We start from the raw sequence: 21,517 nt of genomic DNA on the forward strand, positions 1-21,517 counted from the left end.
AAATTATGATATAAATTCTATGCAATGAAATGCTATTCAGACATTTCAAATTATGCTATAAAGAATTTAAATGGGAATATATGTATGTAAGTAGATAGCAGGACTCCATTTTTATAATATATATATTCATACATATTATACATATTTTATAATATATATTCATGTATATTATACATATTTTTATAATATGTGTATATTCATAAAGGAAGGGCTAGAAGTGTTTATACCCAAATGTTAATAGTGATATAGCTGGGTGGAATCACAAGTAATGCTTCTTTTTTTTTCTTTTTGTCTTTTGTCCTTTTAGGGCTGCACCCACAGCATATGGAGGTTCCCAGGCTAGGGGTGGAATCGGAGCTGTAGCCACCAGCCTATGCCAGAGCCTCAGCAAAGTGGGATTCAAACCATGTCTGTGGCCTACACCACAGCTCATGGCAACACCGGATCCTTAACCCACCTTATCCTTCCTCCAAAGGCTCCCATAGGCTGTTGGTGACACATTTTGTTCAGTGATCAAGGTACTGCACTGGTATTTAGGTGTTAGTTTTACTCTGTGGATATGATTGCATGTCTTTTTGTCTTACAAACCATTTTAAACTTGAGCCTGCATCTTTGGCCTCAAGGCTGGTGATAGCGTTAGTCAGTACTTAGTGGGACTCCCCAGGCCTGCAAGGGTTCATGCAAAATTGCTGGGTTTTCTTGAAATCACAAAGTTCCTGGGAAGCTGTCCTGTTGACCTTATAGTCAGCCCTAGTTTCCATAGGAACCTGTGCCAGCTCCTGAGGACCTTTTGTCCCAAGGGTTCAGCTAGATAATTCAGTGACACTGCTGAGCCAAGACAACATTGGATGAGACAGGTTATGTCTGTGCTTGGGACTGGGCCCGGCTGGGTAGCCCAAACCAGCTTCACCTGTCCCAGAATTCTGCTCCCCCTCTACCTTGATTTATCCCAGGGTTGAGAACAGCCCTCCTTTTCCCCTCTTGTTACTTTCAGAGGGTTCTCCCTCTCTCCTGCCCAGCTCTAAGAAATCTTGCATAAGCTCTTCAGTGAGTACAGATTTTTATCCAAGTTGGAAGGAGAATTTTGTACCTGCAGCTTCTACTTGGTCATGCATATACCTCTGAAGAAAGGAAATATAAAATTCTAAGACTAGTATCTGGGATTGAGGGCAGAGAAAAATGCACAGGCCAAAACATAGATTAATATTTCAATAAATTATTCTGTCACACTATCAAGCAATTAAACTGTAATCACATTTAGGGGGAAATGGATTTGTATTTGTTTGTATTGTAAATTTTTTAGTAACGGCTTTATTGAGGTATAATTATATACCACAATTAACCTATTTAATGTGCATATATTTATTTTTAATAGTTAGTTAAAGGCAAGTTTAATTAGAAGAGATAGCTGGAAAACTTCATGGATGTTTTAAAGGGAACTTTTGAATACCTTAAAAGGTTTAAGAGGTTAATTGTGCTGGCATTTTTGTTTTGTAAAATTTTAATAAATTATTATTTTATAGGATATTATGGGGTATATAACAGCATTAAAAGTTTTTATACCATGATGTTAACTGAAAGGGCAGGCTACAAAATTATAGATATAATATGACAACACCTATAGGAAAATATGCATAGATAAAAAGGAACAAAAAAATGGCTGATTTTGGATGGTAAGATTTAAGACACATATTATATTTTCCAGGTTTTTTTTTTTTTTTTAGGACCGCACCCTTGGCATATGGAGGTTTCCAGGCTAGGGGTCGAATGAGAGCTTTAGCTGCCGGCCTACCCCACAGCCACATCAAGGCCAGATCCAAGCTGCATCTGTGACCAACAGCACAGCTCATGACGATGCCAGATCCTTAACCCACTGAGCGAGGCCAGGGATCAAACCTGCATCCTCATGGATGCTAGTCAGATTCGTTTCCACTGAGCCACAATGGGAACTCCTATATTTTCCACTTTTATGGAATATTATATTCCTCAATTAGCATATATTCTTTTGGAATAAGAAAGGAAGTTTTATGAAATTTGGAATTTTCTCCTTTTTTTTTTGGAAACATACAATGGGCACTACTTATCAGTCCTGACTAGGGTTATTGGGGAGATCATAACTGATAACAACAAACTGCCTTATATATTGCTCTATAATTTACAAATTACATTCAAGGACATTATCTCATGTCATCAAGCAAAGAGGTAGGCATTTTCCTGAGGAAATTGTCAAAACTTTGGAGAGGCAAGGAAAGAATAAGGACATTAAAAAAAAAGAAGGACATTTTAAAAGAACTTGAGGGAGTTCCCTGGTGGCCCAGCGGTTAAGGATTTGGTATTGTCACTGCTGTGACTCAAGTTCAACCCATGGCCCAGGAACTTTTGCATGCCATGGGTGCAGCCAAAAAAAACCAACCAACCAAACAAACAAAAACAAGAAAAGCACTTCTCAGTGTAAGCAGTTGTGTTTGGTGGAAACGGCTGTCTTCTGAGATGATGGGAGGGGAAGGCGGGTAGGAGTAAGGAGCACACAGAGCTGACCCTGGGAAAAGGGGAATGAATGGCATTGGGGGGCATGAGATTTTTATACATATTTCTATGCCTTTCTATAGTATTGTCAGGTTAGCAGTTGTCTGCAAAGAAATTGTTCACGGAAGGAGAAAGAGGAGAGAGGAGTAAGAAATACCACTTGAGTTCAAGTGAGTGTGAGACAAGGAAGGGGATGACCAAAGAGCCTTACGCAGGGGCATTTGTAAATCAGTTATTTGTAAGTCTGAAAACACATTGGGGAGTATGCAAGATAGGTTTAGAAAAATGTATTTACCAAATAATTTGAAGAGAATTGGAGTTTTACTTCTTCCATTGTGAGTAGACTGTATTGCTAGCAATAAAGAGATAAAGTGAATGAAAACATCCTTCCTGAAAGACTCTCATTTTACATTAAGATTATAAACGCTTTTAAAAAATATACATACTTTGACATAAAGACTGGCTCCTATATATAAATTTCTTTATTTTGGAGTTCCTATAGTGGCAGAGCGAAAACAATCTGACTAGGAACCATGAGGTTGAGGGTTCAATTCCTGGCCTTGTTCACTGGGTTAAGGATCCGGCGTTGCCATGAGCTGTGGTGTAGGTCACAGGTGCAGCTTCCATCCTGTGTTGCTGTGGCTGTGGTGTAGGCCAGCAGCAACAGCTCTGATTCAGTCCCTAGCCTGGGAACCTCCATATGCCAAAGGCGCAGCCCTTAAAAAAAAAAATTTCTTTATTTTGAAGTTCCCGCTGTGGTGCAGCAGGTTAAGGATCCAGAGTTGCTACAACTGTGGTGTAGGTCGCAGCTGTGGCTCAAATTCAATCCCTGGCCCAGGAATTTCCATACGCTGTGAGTACAGCCAAAGGGGGGGAGGGGTGTTAAATAAATAAATAAATAAATTTCTTTTTTTAATTTTAGATTCCTTTTAAGCAAGGCTATGAAAATTCAGAGGGAAAATGTGTCACCTGTTTTACTCAGTGGCAATATCAGAATTATCATTAAGTTATTATAGGCTGTGTTTTTTGTTCATAAGGACTTTAAAATAACCGCTATTAACTTTATCAGAATTTCTAGTACTCTAAATCACTTGAATGAAATGAATATTTTTTTGATGGCAAAGCTTGGGCAAGTATTTGAAAGATGCCTAAATGCCATCATCTCAATGTAATGTTGTTGCAAGAAATAGTGTATAGGCTGAATTACAGAGGTGCAATGCCCTGGAATATGTAACTTCTGCCTTTAGCACAGCCAGACTTTGGAAAACTCCAATCCTGAAGTGTTGCAAAATTTCTAGCATGGAAAATTCCATCAGTTCTTTCCAGGCTCAGCAGGAGTCCAGCCTCCTTAAGGAAGCCTCCTGAAACATTCAGGCCTGCAGTGACCTTGTGCTCATTTGAATGCACCACACCTATTAAATGTTTCTGTAGGTTGACAGTTTTAACAGTCACCCTTAGTGCCCCTGTCACCTCCCTCTGATTTCAGCTAAAGCTGTGGTTGAAGAGCCCATGCCAGCTCAAACCCACCTCACTTGGTGGGCATCCCAACTCATCCACCTCAAGTTCCCTTGCTCATGGGTCTTTCACAAATACAAGAGAACTCATGCTGTGGACAAGCCCAGACTGGAAGGATGGGAGAGTTATCATTTTGGGAAAAACCTTCATCAACAGGTTGTGGGAACCAGTGGATAAATTCTTTCACCTGCTCTGGACACTTCTATTCCATATGCTTCTTAGAGGTTCTGGCAGAAATGAGCCCCCATTGCCTACAACAATGACTGCTAAACAGCACTATTTTATTGACTTTTCCTCTCTTTCTCATTCATTTTTTTCGACTGCCCCTCACTTTTGCTTCCTGGGACCACCTCCAAAAACAAACTGCCTGACCCAAGTCCTCCCTTGAGGTTCTGCAAAGAGTTATGCACTAGTTTGCATTGCTCTTGTGTTTTAATTAAGTCAACACTTTATCTTATTGATAGGTCTTGCTTCCACAACTAGCTTGTAATCTCCTGAGGAGAGAAAGAATTTTTCATACATTACATTGTGCCTTGTACAGAGTAGGTTTCTGTTAGTAAATATTTGTTAAATAAGAGGTTCAAGATGGCATATGGAGATACTATTCAATCCCTTTGAGAACTTCTAGTCACCCAGTGTCCAGATTCCTATAAAAACACGTGGGGTTAATCCGCATCAGTCTAGGAAGTGGACATTTGACATTCTTCATATCTACTGAACATCTGTACCCCTTCCTCATAAGATGGGCAACTCTCATCTTAGGCACTGAAAATACTAGTGAATCACTTTCCAGGCCTCCCTTGCAGCTATGTCATAAATTCCACCAGTCAGATTCATGCACTCTGGACTCTGAGTCAAAGTCAGGATGTGAAGGTGCAGGGACTACTCAAGAGTCCATCCTGGCAACAGGATACTAGCTGTTGCAGTGGAAGCCACGTCACAAAGCCAGTTCTTAAGCATGTTTGGCGCACTCTGCCTGGCAGAATAGCCTGTAGTCCTGGTTCTCCAGGCCTCCTAAGGAGTCCATGAGGTATTGCTTCTTCTTTCTTTCTTTCCTTTTTTTTTTTTTTTTTTTTTTTTTTTTTTTTTTTTAGTTTTTTAGTGCTGCACCTGCAGTACATGGAACTTCCTGGGCTAGGGAGGCTAGGGGTCAAATTGCAGCTGCAGCTGCTGGCATACAACACAGCCACAGCAATGCAGGATCTCAGCCATATCTGTGACCCACACCACAGCTCACAGCAATGCCAGATCCTTAACCCACTGAGCAAGGCCAGGGATTTAACCCTTGTCCTTGTGAATACTAGTTAGATTCATTACCGCTGAGCCGCAATGGGAGCTCCGTGCTATTTTCTTTTTTATTTTTCTTTTTATGGCCGCATCTACAGCATATGGAAGTTCCCTGGCCAGGGGTCAAGTCGGAGCTGCAGCTGTAGGCCTAGGCCACAGCCATGGTACAATTGGATTGGAGCTGATCTGTGATGTTATGTTCAATAAGACCTTTGATCCATTCTGTATTTCCAGGAGAGGATAATTATTTTGGTTGCTGGTGGGAAATGGATAGCAAACTCCAATGTGTGTGTGTGTTGAGGTGGGGGGAGAATACAAAATCTCCTGGGGAATTTTAATACATTCCACAAAAGGAGATGTCATACCTAAGGAGAATATCCCAGAAACATCCTTAGTCTTCATACAACCCAACCGAACTTGCAGCAAGCAAGAAAAGTAGAATGTATTGGAAGCCAGAAGAATGGGATAGGGAAAAACACGTTGTAAAGCTACCACTTATTTCTTGGAATTGCTGCCAGATATTTCACAAACATAACACACACACACGCACACACACCTTCAGCAAAGACAGTACAGCTGGCTCTTGAACAGTATATGTTCGAAGTGCACATGTCCACTTATGTGCTGTTTTTTTTCATAGTAAATAAATACTGCAGTACTGCATAATTGCCTTTTGGTTAAATCTGTGGATGTAGAACCCCACACACAGAAGGACCACAGATAAAGAGGGCCAACTATGAGTTATATGCAGATTTTTGGCTGCATTGGTGCCCTTAAACCTTGCTTTGGTCGAGGGCCAAATGTATTGCAAAATTCAAAAAACAACGAGCTATTAACATGCCTACCATCCATAAGCTAGGAGCATACAACTTAGCAGTTGGGATTCACTCATATGTTGAGAAATTTATGTCATTAATGAAAATAATAAATAGTAAAAGACCTGTAAATAATAAAAGGCTAGGCCATTGTGGACACTGTACCCTTTATCAGACAATCATGAAACAAATAAAGCAAATTCATGTTTATTTATTAACACTGTTTTTAAAGCACATAGCTCTGTTTCTTTAAATCCTTACTTCCCCAAATGCCTGGTAGTGTCTACGGATTTTGCAAATATAATAGGGTTAACTTTCAGATTATCAAGTAATGAGTATATTATGTTTTTAGAAAAAAAGTGTCATACTCTACCTCATGTGATACTGAAAACATGGAAATAATGAAATAGCTAGGACTGGATAGAAAAGGGTAGAATAGAGGTCACTCTCTGATGTCAGGATGGGCAGGAACCCTCTTAAGATAAATAAATGCAAGAAACACTAAGAAAAAGATTGATTACATTTGATTATATAATCAAGATACTGACTATAAAAATTTTGAATTTCACAAACCTATCATAACTAAAATGAAAATAAAAAACTTCAAAATATATGAAAAATTGGTTAATACCTATAGTATATGAAGAACTTTTAGAAATTAAAAGTAAAAATATATTGATCTCCATTTTGTGAAAAACAGGGTGCATATAAATAAATAACATAAAAAAGAATAAGCATGAAAACATCACATCACTAAAAATAAAAGAAATATGAGTGCAAGTAAATAGTATTTTCAACAACTAAATTGGCAATTATAAAAAAACATTTTGTTGGCTGAATATGTGTTGAAATGCTGTTCTCATGCTGGAATGCAAATTAGTGCATAGTTTTTAGAAGGAAGTTTGACATTATTTTCAAAAAACCATAGAAATATTTGTAAGCTTTGATCCAATGTTCTCCCACTAATACCTTTTCTTTTTTTTGAGACAAATAGGAAACTTATTCTATACTTTATCCCATTTTGTATGGCTTTCATCCTTATTATTTAGTATTATCTATTACATTTCAATTTTTCTTTAAAAATTAGCATTATATTAAAATTGTTATATTATGCAACTAGAATTTATAAAGAAGAAAGCCTTATATACCATTAAGTATTTTATATAGCATAATAAAAAGAATAACTTAACTGGTAAGAATAGCAAAAATAATATACCCTCTGAAAATAAGTAAAATATAAAATGCATAAATTGGTTAAAAAACTGTAACTATATAAATATGTCCTCACAATTTGTTACAGCTTATTGATTCTTCAATATAGGCATTACACCATTCTAGGTGATGTGATAAACAAGACATTGTACCATGGAGAGAAATGGTTATTAATAATACAATTGTAGAACTGTATTATTTAATTGTACAGCTGCATTATTTAATTATAATTATCTTAAATTCTTTGATGGAGAGGAAATCAGAATCAGATCTAAGAAGACTTCAGCATTCCAAGAATGATGTCAAATGACCCCCTTCATGGTGAATTATGCATTTATTTACTATGAGATATAATTCTTCTTCAGAGATTCCTTGTTTGTGTATCAATTGTAGATTTTTGGTTTGCAGTTATTCTGAAGTTTTGATATGAGTCTATATGTATATGAGATGTTTTAAGTTGTTGTTCTCTTAATGGCAAGTTCATCTCCAGTGTCCTGCATTTGTACTCACCTCTTCTCATGATTTCTGATTTTGGTGGTATAATTGTGTGTGGATGATTTCATATCTTTACTGTATATATACCTTCACTGGTGAGCCTTGTCATTTGTGGTATTTTTGTTTCCTGTTGCTGTCTATTCCTTTCTGCCTAGAGAAGTTCCTTTAGTATTTGTTGGAAGGCTGGTTTAGTGTTGCTGAATTCTCTCAACTTTTGCTTATCTGTGAAGCTTTTGATTTCTCCTTCAAATCTGAATGAGAGCCTTGCTGGGTAGAGTAATCTTGGTTGGAGGTTTTTTCCTTTCATCATATTAAGTATATCATGCCACTGCCTTCTGGAGTTTCTGCTGGAAAATCTGTCGATAACCTTATTGGATTTCCCTTGTATGTTATTTGTTTCTTTTCCCTAGCTGCTTTTAAGATTTTCTCTTTGTCTTTAATTTTGGTTAGTTTGATTAATATGTGTCTCAGGGTATTCCTCCTTGGGTTTATTTTATATGGTACTCATTGTGCTTCCTGGATTTGAGTGAGTGGTTCCTTTCCCATGTTGGGGAAGTTCTTGGCTATTGTCTCTTGGAATATTTTTTCTGTCCGCTTCTCTCTCTCTTCTCCTTCTGGCACCTCTATAATACGGATGTTGGTGTGTTTAACATTGTCCCAGAGTTCTCTGAGACGTTCTTCATTTGTTTTCAATCTTTTTTCTCTTTTCTGTTCCACATCCATAATTTCCACTAATCTGTCCTCCACCTCGCTTATTTGTTCTTCTGCCTCCTGTATTCTGCTGTTAGCTGAATTATTTCTAGTACATTTTCCATGACTATTTTAAAAACCAAAATTGAGAAAAAAAAACACACATAGTTTTACCCTGCTACTTCTAGTGAATTTTTATTTCTGTTATTGTATTTTGCATCTCTTCTTGTTTAAGTTTTATATCTTGTATCTCTTTGCTCAGTGTTTCCTGTAAGTTTCCTGTAAGTTTTCCATCCATCTTTGCCTCCAGTTTATTCCCAATGTCTTGCATCATCTTCAGCATCAACAATCTAAAGTCTTTTTCCTGGAGGCTAAGAATCTCCTCCTCACTTAGCCGATTTTCTGGGGTTTTTCCTTTCTCCCTCATCTGAGTTATAGTTCTCTGTCTTTTCATTTTCATAGGTTTTTGGTGTGAACATTTTACAGATACTAGAGTTGTAGCCTCTCTTATTTCTGGTGTCTGCCCCCCTTGTGGCTGAAGTCAGTATGGGGGCTTGCTGTAGGCTTCCTGATGGGAGGGGCTGATGCCTGCCCACTGGTAGGTGGAGCTGATTCTAATCCCTCTGGTGGGTGGGGCTTAGTCTCTGGATGGGATTAGAGGCATCTGTGTGCCTGAGGGGTCTTTAGGCAGCCTGTTTACTGAGGGGTGGGGCTGTGATCCCACCTGGATTGTTGTTTGCCCTGGGGCTTCCCTGACCCCAAAGTGGGGGGGCAGATTTTCCCAAAATGGCCACCTCTAGAAAAAGGCACACTGCTGAATAGTCCCGAGAGCTTTGTCTTCAATGTCCTTCCCTCACAACAAGCCACATTCACCCCTGTTTTCCCAGGATATCCTCCAAGAACTGCAGTCAGGTTTGACCCAGATTCCTATGAAGACCTCGCTCTGCCCTGGGACCTGGTGCACTTGAAAGTCCATGTGCACCTTCTAAGAATGGGGTCTCCGTTTCCCCCAGTCCTGTGGAGCTCCTGTGCACAAGCCCCACTGGCCTTCAATGCCAGATGCTCCAGGGGCTCTTTCTCCCAGTGCCAGATCCCCGCACGTGAAGGTTTGATGTGGGGCTCAGAACTCTCACTTCTGTGGGTGAGTCTCTGTGAACCAGTTTTCAGTCTGTGGAGCTTCCCACCCGGGGGGGGGGGGGTATGCCGTTGCTTATATCTCGAAATCGCCCCTCCTACCTCTTGATGTTGCCTCCTCTTTTTCTTTCTGGAGTAAGGTATCTTTTTTAAGGTTTCCGGTCCATTTGGGTGGAGATTGCTCAGTCTTTAGTTGTGAATTTTGTTGTTTTTAGGAGAGAAGTTGAGCTCCAGTCCTTCTATTCCGCCATCTTAATCCTGTCCTCTCCTCCCACTAATACCTTTTAAGGGAACAATGAGAGATGTACATGTATATCTGTAAGAATGTTTATCTTTATCTTAATACTATTTTAACTGCAAAAAAATTAAAACATCATAAATATCCAGATAACTTGATAAATATTTGATAGTTTATTCATGTGATGGAATAATAACCAATAAAAACTTGTTTTTAAAAGAGTATTTAATGATATAGCAATATTCTCACATCCATTGAATGGAAAAAGCAGGGTAAAACTATGTGTGTTTTTTTTTCTCAATTTTGGTTTTTAAAATAGTCATGGAAAATGTACTAGAAATAACTTCATAAAAATTTTAACAGTTTTATCTCTAGTTAGTAAGATTTTGAATAATTTTTATTTTCTTTATGTTTTTGTGTTCTTTAAATAATTCTATAATTAATTATAATATTTGAAAAATAATATCTTATTAAAAGAGCAAATTCTTCATTTTTTTCCCTACATGAAATAACACATTTAGTGGCATGATATACTTTTAGTTGTACTAAGGAAGTAGAAACAAATATTCATTTAGTATGTTTTAAGACATTTTTTTTTTTTTTGTCTTTTGTCTTTTTTTTCTGTTGTTGTTGTTGTTGCTATTTTTTGGGCCGCTCCCGCGGCATATGGAGGTTTCCAGGCTAGGGGTTGAATCGGAGCCGTAGCCACCGGCCTACGCCAGAGCCACAGCAACACAGGATCCGAGCCGCGTCTGCAACCTACACCACAGCTCACGGCAACGCCGGATCGTTAACCCACTGAGCAAGGGCAGGGACCGAACCCGCAACCTCATGGTTCCTAGTCGGATTCGTTAACCACTGCGCCACGACGGGAACTCCTAGACTTTTTGAATTAAGTAGAGCAGGTATTAATGATACCAGTTAGGAGAGGAAGAAATTGAAGATTAAATTATTTGCAAGTATTCAGTTACTTGAACAGCAATTTTTTTTTAGCATATAGTAATTACTGTGAATTGGATTAGGCATTTAGGCATTAGGAATAAAAGATTAAAAATTGTTTCTGAGAGTTTGTTTTCTTATAGCAGGTGACATTATATTAAAATATGATGTTTTCAATTAGTAGGAAATGTGCTGGCAGAGGTATGCAGTGGGAACCAAGAGAAAATACTAGTTTCAACCACTGAAATTGCCAGCATTCAACTATTTTTGTTTTTGTTTTTTTGGCCATGCCTGCAGCATGTGGAAGTTCCTGGGCCAGGGACTGAACCTGTGCCACAGCAGCAACTTGAGCCACTATAGTAGCAACACCAGATCCTTACCCCATTGTGCTACAAGGGAACTCCTCGACTACTTTTAACCTTCAAAAATAGCAATTCGTATGATTCATTCTAATATATATAAACCAGAATGATGATGATGGTTAAGCTGAATCTTGAGGAAGAGAGAGGAAATTACTAGATGACGATGTTTTCATCATACAGGATCGAATCTGGAGAAAAAAAATCATACGGTGAACTGAACAGGGAAAGTTTTGCATAAAGAAACAGGGAATCTGATTAAGGAGAAATTGGCTAGTGAGAAATAAAGAAAACTCTAAAGAATATAGCTGATATGAGAATAATCACTACCTAATCCTATCAATATACCCAGGGAAGAGGTCCTTCTCCCCTCTTCCCCAGATCTGGGATCCAGAAATGACAGAGAGGTTGCTGTGATGGTCTCTGAGTTGCAGGAGGAAGTTGTTCCCAAGGAGATATCTTGTGGAAGACACTCAGCTGTGAAACAGCCCAAGTGAATGCTCAGGAAAGCTGCTAGCTGCTCCTTGCTGCTGACTGCCCTGCATTGAAGAGGCTGCCTGAGCTCCAGGAGCCTGGTGTTGGCAAAGCTAAAGTCATCTACACGGCAAGAGGTGGGTGCCTGGTAAGCCATGCGCAATATAGGAGCCAGACACTGGAGAAATTGTGAGTGCTGCAGGAGCCTGGTACTGGACAAACTGCACGTGCTTGCCAAAGGAGCAGACTGGGAACTGGAAGGAAAATCTCTTCATCCTGCAATGTCTCTCCACCACCTTCTATTGACAAAGTTTAGCATTATGTCAATTGGTAGATAAAAACTACTTAAAAGGCCCAGCTGCATTTTTCTACAGTAAGCAATGAAGAGTGAGTTTGAAATTTGTAACTGGCATGGTATGGAAAGAGAGTCTTCCAGTTAACGAAATAGCATGAGAGAAGACATGTAAAGAGGACTTCCATATCTGACAGCATGATAGACTAGATACCCAGATTGATAGTCCTGCTATAAAACAAACCAAACCCCCCCCCCCTTAATATTCTGGATTTTAAAAAATAAGAAACTGGAAGTTCCTACTGTGGTACAGAGTGTTAAGGATCCAGTGTTGTCTCTGAGGCATGGATTTGATCCCTGGTCTGGCACAATGGGTTAAAGATCTGGTGTTGCTAAAGCTATGGCATAGGTTGCAGCTGTGGCTTGGATTTGATCCCTGGCCTGGGAACTTCCATATGCCACAGGTGCAGCCAAAAAAGATTAATAAATAAATAAATACATGATAAGAAACTTGTGTCTAAATACATCAGTGAGATGGCAAGAAAATATGGAATAGATGTCAAAACTAAGTGAAAGCATGAAATAGAACATTGAAATGTCTTTCACTCTGGGAGCAATTGTCAGATCTTTTGATATTGAACTTTTCAGGTCTTGAGGGGTACAAGAGGCAAGATTAATTCCAAGGTCCTCTTAAACTGGGGAGTCTAATTTTGGAGTTCTTACATTTCACTAGGATGCAAAATACTCAGTGCGAAAGTTAACAAAACATTGGTGGGGAGTTCCTGCTGTGACGCAATAGGATCAGTCTTAGGAGTGCTGGGGCGAAAGTTCAATCCCCAGCCCTCAGTAGTGGGTTAAGAATCCTGCATTGCCACAGCTGTGGCTTAGGTTGAACTCCATATGCCACAGGGTAGCCAAAAAAGAAAAACAAACCAATAAAGCCAAAAAAAAAAAAAAAAATTGGTGAATCTGTACACTTTATCAGTGTGGTAGTGAAATAAACCGACCCTACCCCGCATTTGTAAGGGAAGTGAAAGAAAAACTGTAGTGTTTAAATTTTGATACTGTTTGAAGGAGGAAAATACTTTCCTCAGAATTCGTAACCACAGTCAACTCCTAGGGATTACACCCTGAATTTACACTCCCCACATGGTCTGAAAAACTTCAAGGTAAATATTAAGTTTAAAGTGATGCAATGAGTTCCTGTCATGGCTCAGCGGCTAACGAACCTGACTAGCAACCATGAGGACTCGGGTTCAATCCCTCAGTGGGTTAAGGATCTGGTGTTGCTATGAGCTGCGGTGTAGGTTGCAGATATGGCTCGGATCCCATGTTGCTGTGGCTGTGGCATAGGCTGAAGGCTATAGCTCCTATTCAACTCCTAGCCTGAGAACCTCCATACTCCGCACCTCAGGTGTGGCCCTAAAAAGACCAAATAAATAAATAAATAAATAAAATGATGCCAAATTAGTACTGTCCTAGGGTTTGGAAAAAGTAAACACAAATTCTCTCAGGAGGAAGGTGCCTTCAATCAAGGCCTACAGATCAATTCCAAGAATTACTGAATCACCATCAAAAATTGCAAAATACCCAGGGAAGCATAGCCATGATGAGCAAGTACCAGCAGAATCAATAATGCACAAAAGCTTTACTATTGGAATTATTAACACAATTACTATTTTTAGTATGCTTAAAGACATAAAAGGTTAAAAATGACCAAGCTAGTTTGAAAATGAATCACACCGAACCTCTGGAAATGAAAAATGTGATACTTGGAAAATAATTCAATAGGTTGATGTAAAAGCAGATTAGACACTGCTGAAGTCAGAATTAGTGAACTGGAAGATAGTACTGAAAATTCAGCAGAATATAGTACAGAGATATAAGGAGGCAGAAAACATGAGGAGACATTAAGACACAAATGATAGAGTGAGAAGATTTCACGTACATTGAATTGGAATTCCAGAAAGAGATGAGAGATAGAATGGGGCAGGGGGAATATTAGAAGATTAGTGGTAAAGACTTTCCAAAACTAATGAAAACCATGTATCTAAATATTCAAAACGCGCATCAATTCCCAAAGAGGATAAATTAAGGGGAAAAAAATCACCTAGACACCTTGTAGATAAATGTAGGACCCCAATAGCAAGGAAACTTAAAAAAGTAGATTACCAAGAAAAGATAATTAGACTGAGAATAACCATAAAAGGGAAAAGAAAGTAGAATAATATTAATGTGATAAGAGAAAATTACTCTCGCCCTGGAATTGCATGCCTATCAAAAATGTATTTTCAAAACCAAGGCAAAATGAAGACATTTTAGACAACCAAAAACTGAGAGTTTGCAATTAACAATCCCTAACCTAAGAAATTGCTTAAATAGGTGCTTCAGATGTAAGAATGTGATTCCAAATTGATGGATCTGTGATTCCAGACGAGGTAATAAAACAAAATGTAAATATATGGATAAATCTAAGTAAACATTGTGAAAAAATAATTTTGAGGGGCTTAAAAAAAGATATAGCTAAAATATGCAGCTATAGATTATAAGGGATTATCAGAGTTAAGGGATTATCAGAGTTAAAGTATTCTAGAGACCTGTTTTGTTCATGGAGGATGATACAGATATTGATTAATTTTAGATTTTTCTTTCTTTCTTTCTTTTTTTTTTTTTTTTTTTGGTCTTTCTGCCTTTTCTTGAGCCGCTCCTGCAGCATATGGAGGTTCCCAGGCTAGGGGTCTAATTGGAGCTATAGCTGCCGGCCTACACCAGAGCCACAGCAACGTGGGATCCAAGCCTTGTCTGCGACCTACACCACAGGTCACGGCAACACTGGATCCTTAACCTACTGAGCAAGGCCAGGGATCGAACCCGCAACCTCTTGGTTCATAGTCGGATTCGTTAACCACTGCTCCACAATGACGGGAACTCCTAGATTTTCCTAATTTAAATATTATGGCCAAATTTCTATGGTAAATATAAAAGTAATGGAAATAGAGTGGGATTGTCTGTGTTTTCAGATTTTTCTTCTATGGTTATTTGTTACTTAGTTATTAAAAAATAATCTATCCAGGATTGGAATTGATTGACTTCTATGAAAAAGTTCAGCTGTAAAAGGGCTTTGTGACAGTTTGAGATGGGCTTCATCTCTATATTTTCTCCCTATGATTCTCTTACTGGCCTTTTTAGTATGTCAGCTTCACTCAAAACAGTTGCAGCAATTCTAGAGATAACATATGTATGACTCAGACTCCAGAGCAAGAGAAGAATTCTCTTTGCTCAACTAACAAACTGAATTCAGACTTTATTATGACAGGACCCATACATAAACCAATCATTGGAGGGGGGTGGTGTTATGTACAGATTCTTAGGCTTCAGTTACGCAATCCTCACCAGGCATCTGACTGGGCCCCAGTCCATTAAGTTAAAAGAAAATAAGACATCGGTTTTGAGGATTAGCATCCCTCTATTGATTATTTACCTCATGTATGTTTATGGAGGCTTTGTTAGTTCTAAATCTCAAGTTTTAAACTTTTAAAATAATTTGAGGCGTCCCCCGTCATAGCTCAGTGGTTAACATCCATGAGGATGCCGGTTCGATCTCTGGCCATGCTCAGTGGGTTAAGGACCTGGTGTTGCTGTGAGCTGTGGTGCAGGTTGCAGAGGTGGCTTGGATCCCACATTGCTGTGGCTGTGGCGTAGGCTGGCGGCTACAGCTCTTATTGGACCCCTAGCCTCAGAACCTCCATGTGCTGTGGTGCAGCCCTAAAAAGACAAAAAGACAAACTAATAATAATAAAATAAAACAATTTGATATGAAGCCAAACTCACATTTCTGTGATAAATCCTGCTTCATCATGATGTAATATCCTTTTTGTTCATGGCTGGATTTAACTTGCTAATATTTTGTTGAGAACTTTTGAATCTGAGGGATATTGGTTTATACTTTTCTTGTAATGTTTCTCTCTGATTTTGGTATCAGAATGAGCTGGTAAGTATCCCCTCATCTTCCTTTATTTTCTTAAAGAGTTTGTGTAAATTTGCTATTATTTTTAAAATATTCAGTAGAATTCACCAGTGAAGCCATCTGGACCTGGAGTTTTCTTTGAGAATACATCTAAATAACAGGATTCTAGTTATATGGACATAGGATGACTCAGATTTTATATTTCTTCTTTTGTTAGTTTTGGTCATTTGTACCTCTCAAGGAATTTGTTCATTTATATAAGTTGGAATTGTTGGCATAAAGTTGTTAACTTTTCTGTATATCTTCTTAATATCTGTAAGATCTATTTTGGTATTTCCTCTTTCATTTTTGATATTTGTAATTTGTGTTGTTTTCTCTTTTTGAAAGTTTTAAAATAATTTGAATAATGAAACACACCCCCTCATCACATAATTAATAATGACAAGAAGCAAACAATGTAATGAGGCTTAACTTACTACTGAAAGTCATGCTTTTAGATTTAGTACCAAGGAAATCTAAGAATTTTGGGGCTTCTTGAAGTTGAAAGGAATTAAACATTAGCTAATCAATGGTAGTAACATACACTTGGTCATGGTAATTCAAAATGGGATTCTTGCCCCAGGGTAGTTATCAAATTAATAAATGGATTAATAGCTATTGCAGAGTGAGGAAAACTAGATTGATACTAGATGAATATTCATAAAATTCACTGTAATTTGATCAGTCTTCCATGGTGCCACATGTATTATTTTTCTAAACACAATTTTTTTTTAATTCCTAAATTAAAAATTTTCAGTGGTTTTCCATTGTCTTTATGATCCATTTGAATGCCATGCAGTGGCATGAAAGGTTTTTTTATACCATGGTCACATCTTATTTATTCAGCCTTACTTCTTACCTCCTTCTCCAATGTATTGCACACTTCCTAGATGCATTCCTTTTACTAATTTAATTATTTTGCCTCAGGTCACCATATTCATGTTGTTTTCTTTTGACTGAATTTTTCTTTCTTCATTCAAGGCCGTACTCAAAGATCACATTATGTGCATTTTTTCTTGACTCACTTCCAGAATAATTTAGAGGGTCTTTTTCAGTCCTCCCATGGCATTTGTCTATCCCTTTAGTCTGTTATGACATGTGTCGCAGATATTCAAGTTTAGATGTGTTAGTGGCTGCTCCCTAACAAATAGAAGCTCATTGAGGACAGTGACTGTTTATTTATGTCTGTATTCCATATTTCTAGCACAATGCTTCCAGTATTGTAGGCACTCAGAAAATGTTACATGATGCAAAGACACATGATAATTCCCTAGTCCAAAATCACAATCTTACTTAGAGAATAAATTAGAATTTTACAGAGGAAGACATTGTACTTTGGCCTGGAAAAACACCACCAGTCTGGATTAACTTACAAATGTGAGTCTTTTTTCCATAAGGGAGAAAAACCCAAGTGTAATTTCACTTGGGAAAGGATTATCACTTTCATGTACAAAAGAAGCTACACTCATCAAAACAATTATAAAATAATTGGAGGTTATACTTAGCTACTGAATGAACAGCACGAGTATACTGTTAATTTTGCAGGTCAACGTTATGACCTCAGATGTGAGTTTGCAAATGGATTAATGCTGCATCACAAGTGTAATCCTTAGAATGTGTTGGAAAATTGCTACAAGGTGTACTGGGACAGAGACATGGTAATATCATTAAAGCCTACCAATAGACTAGACATTCTGCTGTTTGATAGGCCTATAAAATTGTAGCGCTTATTGGTATTCCCATTTTCTTAAGCATAAATATTATAAGAAATACACAGAAGGGAAGCAAATATGTAGTTTAGATTAAGAAGCCAAAGGAAAAGTGACATTTACAGTACATCAAAATAACGAAATCACCATCTCAATGACTCCTTTTAATTATCAGTTGTTCAAGAACATACACTGAGTTAAATATTTTAAGGAACTGCATTTATTATATGTTTGCATTTATCGTATGTTTGCATTAGTTTCAAATATAACATTTCTGCAAATAACAAAGCCTTTTCTCCTTAACATACTACATTATTATAAATCACACTAGAGCATGGTGTTCTACCTTTTACCCAGACAAGCAAAACTAAAGGACATGATATACTCCTATGAGTAATAGTGGTTCATTACAGTGTTACAGTGCAGTCTGAGGGATAGACACCTACTCCCATCACACTCAGAATCATTTTAATAGGACATGTTAGTGATGACAGTCATTTATTCTCCTTCATACAGGCTTCTTGGAGATTTGACCCTCCATAACATGAGACGAGATAGACCTTTATATCACGTAGTGCCCTGGCAAAGATGCCTGAGCAAGGAAATTGACCCAGAGACCCTTAATGGCCACAGGATCTAGATGTATAAGGTCATATGGCCACTGATGCCACCATTTAGGGGCATTCATTATATTCTGTGTATGTTTGATAAGCAGGCAGGGAGCACTGAAAGAGAGATCATGTGGCTTTGGAACGAGGGAGAGCTGGAGAAATAAGCAGCCATGGGCTCTGAGAGTTTTCTAGTTCTTAGTCCATTCCAGCTGTGAGACTCAGTGATTTTTCCTGCCCTGGGATTCTACAGTTTCCTTGGATTTGCTCTTCACTTAAGCTTTCTCCAGCATGTCTGTTTCTTATAATCAAATAGTCCTTGAACATCAGGACAGAGAGTTAAAAAATAAATTGGTAAATATCCATATATTTTAATGTCTTAAGATCTGATTAATCTGACAAATATAAATGTAATTATCTATTAAAATGCTTTTAACATAACAAGATTGCCAAATATTTTCAGCATATTTATTCTTTACCGAGGTTTAGGATATAAGGATTTAGAGTTTGTAATATTCCTTCAGATCATCTTTCAGAGTTGTAAATCAGTGAGTTGTGTTTTAATAAAGCAGGCAGTGGGCTAGATTTGGCCTCTGGCCATGATTTGCTGACCCCTGGACCAAACAATTATAAATCCCTGGGCCTAACCAACTTCCAGGTTTAGTGCTAGTTTTCCAGTTCTTTGAAATCTTGTAAATTCACTCAGTATTTTTCAGACTCATGTTTTTTTAGTTTATAAAATGAGGTTTTGGTAATAATTCTAATTGGCTTCATGAAGTTTAATGAAGAATATTTAATTAATCAGATCAAATGAGATTAACTGTAATAAAGTAGCAAATACAGTGCCTGGTTTGGGATTTATTCAGCAAATACTGTCTGTGTCAGACTTTGTTGTAAGCACTGGAGATATATGGGGGGGAAATAGTAATAAGTAGTATCATTATTTATGGGAGGTGGATGGAACACTGGAGAGAGGGTCATAAACTCTACATTTCACTGACCAATCACCTATTACATAAGAAGCTTTTAAAAATTTGGAGTTCCCGTCGTGGCTCAGTAGTTAACGAATCCGACTAGGAACCATGAAGTTGAGGGTTCGATCCCTGGCCTGGCTCAGTGGGTTAAGGATCTGGCATTGCTGTGAGCTGTGGTGTGGGTCACAGACGTGACTCGGATCCCGAATTGCTGTGGCTCTGGCGTAGGCCGGTGGCTACATCTCCGATTCGACCCCTAGCCTGGGAACCTCCATATGCCATGGGAGCGGCTCAAGCAAAGGCAAAAAGACCAAAAAAAAAAAAAAAAAATTTAAATACTGATACATTTAATTAACTGCCAGAAGCTTTAAGTAGCCCTGTAATAAGAAAAGAAAAAAAAAAATCACACTCTAATTGCTGATAAATACAATATAGCATCATGTTCTTTATAAAAGATGCTTAATATGTTAGGAAAATATGGTTTTTTGCTTCTTTGTTAACATTAAAAAACTGCCATTCCAACCTGTCAATTTATATTCATTCTGTCCTGAATAAAGAATCTTACCACTGTGTGCTAGATAGAGTTTAGATGGCTTTAGTTAAGTTTCTAATAAAGTCTTGACTGGGGAGACTAAGGATATAAAAGGATCAGGAAGCCACAAGCCTCCCTCCTGTGTTTCTTGAAGATAAAGGTCAAGGGTCGAAAGACAGAGAAAGGCTTATATCATTGTTCTCTTAACACAGACTGAAGTTAGCTTCCAGATTACAGATAGAGTTATAGCAGATAAGATAAAGGAGTTATCCTAGGCACTGTGCAACAACAAGCCTCTGAAACCAAGAAATCTTTACCCTGTGTACTCCAAAGTTATGGGGTTCTTGAAACATCAGTGTGTTTTTTGGCACCTTTGTTAAGAGTTCAAGTTTCTCTGTGAATCCTGGTATTCCTTTTAGGAATACAAGGTTCTCTGCAGAATCCTGAGGGGAAAGCTGGGGAGATGAAAGAGAAAAAAGAGGGAGAATACTTCTGTTTTGCAAAAGAGTAAAATTTAGTCACAGATTTCATTTCTGATGGGAACCATAAACTGCTCTGCCCTGATGATGAACCTTCAGTTAGGCTGCTATCTGCCCTAAACCAGTCACCTGAGGCGCTGGCCAGGCAGCTCTTGGGAAATGCTCTGAAAGGCCTTGATGCTTGCATCTTTCTCTTCTATTTAGAAACACAAATTACTCTCAAAAGAGGTCTCTGGTTAGCTAGACACTAGGCTAATGTATTTGGTCGGCCAGCAGCTTAATTACCTGGTGGGATCATTTCAAATGCAGATTCCTGGGCCCCACCCTGGTCCCACTGAATTAGAAGCTCCGAGGGTGTGTGTGTGTGTGTGGTGTGTGTGTGTGTGTGTGTGTGTGTGTATGTGTAGAGAAAGTTGTGCTGGGGGGATAGAGGGCTTATGGGAGTGTCCAAGATTCTGCATTTTTTTCTAGGTTCCCCAGTTGATTGTTAAGCAAAGTAAAAATAAAGGCTACTTTCCAGAAATGCTTTTCCTTTTTCTTTTTTCTTTTTTTTTTTTTTTTAGAGCTGCACCCACGGCATATGGAAGTTCCCAGCCTAGGGGTTGAATCGGAGCTACAGCTGCTGGCCTACACCACAGCCACAGCGACGCCAGATCTGAGCTGAGTCTGTGACCTACACCACAGCTCATGGCAACACCAGATCCTTAACCCACCTAACGGGGCCAGGGATCAGACCCGAATCCTCATGGATGCTAGTTCCTAACCCACTGAGCCATAATGGGAACTCCATATTTTGAGGTATTTTGTTGGCTTAACCCTGTGTTAACCACTGTAATATACTGGTTGTTTCCCAAGTCCTACCTACACTTCTCAGACTAAGAACAAACTCTTAGCCAATGGAGTCTAACCCCTTTGTGATCTTGACTGATGATCTTGATACAAGGTGCCGGCCACATAGTCCTACTGTTGTCTGACTGGCAGTTCTTTGGTTCTTTATTTGTACCATGGTCATTAATTCAGCAAGTGTTTTTTAACCTCTTCTATGTGTGAAGCATTCTGCTCCTGTGGAAAGGATAGAAGAGACTTATCAGGCATATTTCCTACCCTCCAGCACAAGTTCTGGTACGTGAGGCTATATAATTAGGGGTTAAGTATGTGAACACAAATACCTCTCCTCAGATCAAATCTTTTCCGTCTTTTACTGGCTGAGTGACTCAGGGCAAATTGTTCTGT

At 38.5% G+C, this 21,517-nt stretch overlaps 1 long non-coding RNA gene across 1 annotated transcript in view; it reads left to right on the forward strand.

Moving 5' to 3' along the window:
- Nucleotides 1-11,741: 11,741 nt before the first annotated feature.
- LOC146397751 (uncharacterized) overlaps nucleotides 11,742-21,517 on the forward strand; it is a 35,991-nt gene continuing 26,215 nt past the window's right edge. The window contains exon 1 of the long non-coding RNA XR_014824915.1: nucleotides 11,742-11,821. This is a non-coding gene — a long non-coding RNA (uncharacterized LOC146397751). The remainder of the gene's footprint in view (nucleotides 11,822-21,517) is intronic.

The sequence above is a fragment of the Sus scrofa genome, chromosome 13 (assembly GCF_054392235.1).
Source record: "Sus scrofa isolate SSC_HxYL_T2T_F1_AM1 chromosome 13, Sscrofa_HxYL_maternal_Yorkshire_Landrace_v2.0, whole genome shotgun sequence".
NCBI classification, from domain to species: domain Eukaryota; kingdom Metazoa; phylum Chordata; class Mammalia; order Artiodactyla; family Suidae; genus Sus; species Sus scrofa.